At 43.7% G+C, this 4,751-nt stretch overlaps 1 pseudogene; it reads left to right on the forward strand.

Moving 5' to 3' along the window:
- Positions 1–3,748: 3,748 nt before the first annotated feature.
- On the forward strand, positions 3,749–4,347 carry LOC148036370 (malate dehydrogenase, glyoxysomal pseudogene; annotated as a pseudogene).
- Positions 4,348–4,751: the final 404 nt, after the last annotated feature.

Genomic DNA, 4,751 nt, shown 5'->3' on the forward strand with positions numbered 1-4,751 from the left:
TGTTCTACGCGTCTCGCCGAGACCATAGCTGCTGCTGGCCGTGAGCTTCTTATGCCAGCCATAGACGAAATCAGGAGGCAGCTCGACACTCTCGTGGCAGCCAATCAGAACGGTGATGTGCACGGTGAAAGAGGGGAGAGCTGAAGAAGCTTCGTCGTGAATAGAGGGAGCCGCCAGCTGCCGCCGTTGATGACCAGAACCGCCACTGGTACAAAGAGCCGCCACCTGTTCCGTTGGGATCACGGCTGCCTGGCCATGCTGGCCGTCGTCATCCTATCTCCTCTCCCTGCCACCACTATAGCTGGAAGCTTTAGAAGCTTCTAGTAACTTCTAAGGGGCCTCTTCCTAAGCCCCCTTTCCCGTGGTACATTAAACCTTTTCCGTGGTAGATTTAACCCCTTTTTCCAGGTACATTAAAGCCCTTTTTTCGGGGTACATTAAAGCCTTTTCCGTTGTACATTAAACCCAAGTCCCTTAAAGTTTACCTTACTCTAGGAAAAGAAAACCCTTAAGCCCCGTGCCTAAATCCATAAGTCCCATCTTGTGTTTGAAACCCCGTGTTTTACCCCTCATATTTCTTTTTTTTTATACAACCCTAAGCCCTTTTTGAGCCCGTGTTCCCTTTTTCCCTTCCCCATGCTATAAGCCTTCAACTGTTACTTTTACCCTTTTTTTTACCCCGAGTTAAAATCCCTAAAACCTTTACTACTTCGTGTCCCAAAAACCTACTAAAAATCTCCCTTCCTATACCTTTTACCCCAAGCCTAAAGTTCTTCCAAGGGCTTCCATAGATGTTTGTGAAGCCACACTCACACATAAACTTTTTCACCATGATTATATCCTATAGACCCTTTTTCTCTTAAGCTTCATAAACCTTTCCCTCTCTGAACAAGCTAAGATTTAGAGGTGTTATTATCCCTTCTCGTGGTCAACCTTTTGAACGACTCCTTACCTCGAAAGAGAGACGGTGGAAATCCGAAAGAAAGAGTAAAACCTGTCTTCACATTCGAACTGCGATGCCGCCTAAGAAAGTCCAAGGAGTAGCTGCGGGAGGGTCATCTCCCGGTATCCATGCGGATATCTCACCCCAAAACCAGGTTTTTTTTCTTCTTGATTTTATATCGGTTTTAAGCCAATCATGCAAAGATAAATTGTTAGGGATAGGATATATTTTTCCGAGTTATTTTCAATGAAGGAGTTTAGCTTAATTGAACAAATGATAATGTATAGAACATAGTTTCCTTCGAATAGCATCATGCATTAAAACGAATTACGACCAAGATTATCTGCCTACTGTAGTAGTATATTTTCGGCTAAATCTTAAAGGTATAAAAACCGCATCTTGCACCATTAGTCCTATTCCTTTTTGCAATGAATCATTGTAGAAGATGAAATTCATGAAAGGTTTTTTACGTTGCTGAATTCTAGAAAGTTATCATTGCTAATTGCATATCTTAGCAAGGAAAAGATTGTTATTTTGGCATGAGTTTCATTGCAAGGAAAAATGAAGATTAATTGTATTTACCTAACCTCAAAGCATTAAAGTTAGGACTGAAAAAATCAACTGTCATAAGGATAACAATCGTGCCAAGGTGATCTCAATATTATCTCCTAAAAGATAACCAAATTAATGTAAACTTAGAAATACCTATGCTACGAAATATGCCTTAGAAAGGACTTAAAGACCAAGAAACGTTTATACCTTAAACACTTGACTATCTTCCTTGATTGTAGGGTCAATAAATTCGTAAATGTAAAAGAACTAGGGTTTGTCCCTAAAATCCTTAAAAAGAGACCCTAGGTCCAACATACGTCAGCTTAAAGAAACTAAAACGGATTATTTCATCGCAGGACTTACACAGCAAGTACGAAGTCATATAGTCTTGTGATTGACTCACAAGAAGAAAGTGTAAATAATCTCAACAAGGATGGCAGATCCTTACGCAAGTTATCTTGCAAAAGGATGTATTCTTGGATATCCTTCTAAATAAGGAAAGTTATGAATCGGAAACTAAAGTATCTAATGAACTTTAGGGTTGACCAAGTTGGGTTAATAAGGTACACCCTAACCCGGAATATAAAGGATCTTGCCAAGTTGCAAGACACCTTGGAACGAGTGTTGATACATTCGAAAGGAAAAAATCATTCCTTAGCAATTTCCCAAACAACAAGGTCGATTAATGAAAATGTTTGTGCTTGCTAGAGATTTTAGAGCACTATTTGATTTATGAATTATAAATTAAATGAATACCTATACTTCAGGATGAAGGCCTGAAGGGAGAGGCACTTTCAGTTACCCCTCACTGCCTGCCTGACCCTAACCAAGCGGGTTGTTGACCACGCCGAGAACGTGGACCGAACCCGCTACGAGATGTCTCTCCGTTGAGCTCTACTTGGAGCAGGAGGACGCTTTGGTGCCAGGGGGGCTCTGGCCGTAAATCCCTCGCCTCCGGGTCCTGCACAAGAGGCTAACGTGACTCCGGATTGGATCTTAAGGCCCGCATACTAGTCTACGGGCGGAAGCTTGGAATAGTGATCTCTGTGGATTACTGGATAGCCTTCGGACAGATTATGGACAAGCCTACAAGCGAAACTCCTTGTATTTCAAAGATAAAATGATGAAATGTTAATAAAGAACTTGTTTGATATTGTTTTTCTATGTCACGTGATAAGATTACGTGAAGCAACCAGTGCTTAATGGATTAATTAAAGAAGCTGATTGTCATATGCCAAATTAATGTGTTAGATAATTACATAACTAAAACAAACCGAGGAAAGTGCGGAGGATAGGCCATGGGTCCGTCCTATGGTTGGGTGGTCCCGGTTAGCCGGGAACTTTTCTCAGAAACTCGAGGAACAGCAAGATGATCGTCAAAGAAAACAAATAACGAAAGCGATGACCTAGAGTTATTTCTTAACCAATTTACGCTATTTTAGGGGAACGGAATGGGACTATGCCTTATGGCAGAGAGGTTGAGCTTTGCATCCCTCTCGTTTCCCATTCTCCTTGAACCAAGTGCAGTGTGAATCCGCTTTGGGCCTGGCGTTTCTACTTAAAGTAGTTCGCTTGGGTCCGACGCTAGTTGCTATTAGATAATGACCAATCAGGATAACCCTAATTCCGATCGATCCTAAGTGGGAACGGCCAGGATACTTCCGGTACAAGGCAGACGGGGAAAGACCTAGATCGCAAATCCCGTAATATTCCATGGGAGTGCAGGGCGAAGCTTTCTAGACATCCTTTCCGATTGACTGCTAAGACGTGTCCTAGATGATTCTAGTGGACACGTTACAAGGAGGGGGTTAAACTCACAAAGTAATCAAATAACAGGAAGAGGCTCCACTAGAGCAGGACCTAGAGGAGAACAATATTATGATCACAGACTGGTTCCTGTTGATATTTATAAGCCACATACATCAGATTATTCTAGGATTCATTCATCTCAAGAGAAAGATGATGTGAAGGGTTTGGTGTATCCACTTTATAGGGGCAAAGTTTATGGATGGAAGGCAGTGCTACAGTAGAACATCCAAAAGGCGGGCAGACAGACGGGGAATCTCATACACAAAGAAACAGCTAGGAAATTGCTGCCAGATCTGAGTGTGTGGTGCCGTTGTTGGGCTTGGCAATCCAGGATATCATGACTCGTGGAAACCAAAGGGAGCATGACCGTGAATGTGCACTAGCAAGGAATCCAAAGCAAGGCCAGCAGAAGAAAGATGACCTAACTCCAGAACAAAGGAGAGAGAGAGAGAGAAAATCAAGGCTTCTCCCTTCTCATTGATACATTGCATCCCTTCTAAACCGCCTTTCTGAGAGGGAAAACAGACAAGCCATGGCCGTAGAAGATTGCTACTGCTTGCGTCTCGCTAGACTCAGTGCTCACCTCCAGCCTTCGCCTTCCTCTTCGGAGCGTCTGGCAGCAGGCATTAGAATGGATGGTTGCAGGGCCAAAGGTGCAGCCGCTGGGTTCAAAGTTGCTCTTCTCGGGGCTTCTAGTGGTATAGGGCAACCCTTGGCTCTTCTATTGAAGGTGAACCCCTTGATCTCAGTCCTTCACTTGTACGATGTGGTAAACACACCAGGAGTGACAGTTAATCTCAGTGACACGGACACAAGCACTGTTGTTCGTGGTTTTGTTGGCAAGGATCAACTTGAAGTGTCCTTGGAGGGTATGGAGCTTGTGATTATCCCAGCAAGAGTACCTCGGAAACCTGGGATGACTTGTGATAATCTGTTCAATATCAATGCTGGTAACGTGCGCACCCTCTGTGAAGGTGTTGCAAAGTGCTGCCCCAGGGCAATCGTTCACCTTATCAGTAACATCTGCTTTTCATTTTGATGAATCCTCAACAGAAGAATCGTCGCCAGCAAAGAAGGGGGGATCCTCTGCCACCACAAATTCTCGCATATGCCATTTAGTGAGCCGCCTTCTTCTTATTAAGAGTAGCAGTAGGGCTTCCATGGCTTCTCCTGCATCCCTGCACCATCTCTTTTGAAAAGAAGATAGAGAATCAGACCACAGAGATAGAGAGAGACGGAGAGAGAGAGAGAGATATGGAGACCTCGTGCAAGCGGAAGAGGCTTCCTGATTTCTCTTCCTGATTTCTCTGTGGACCTCGCTGGCACCAAGTTCGGCTATCTGAGGCGAGTGTTACGAGAATTGATTACTTGAAAACCTTGGCGAATCGATACTCTGAGCACGGAGAGTGGTGCTCTGAGTCTTTAGAGACAGAACGGAGAAGAAGAG

This window comes from Lygodium microphyllum, chromosome 5, assembly GCF_053477565.2.
Source record: "Lygodium microphyllum isolate KBCC chromosome 5, Lygodium_microphyllum_v1.1.10, whole genome shotgun sequence".
Classification (NCBI taxonomy): Eukaryota; Viridiplantae; Streptophyta; class Polypodiopsida; order Schizaeales; family Lygodiaceae; genus Lygodium; species Lygodium microphyllum.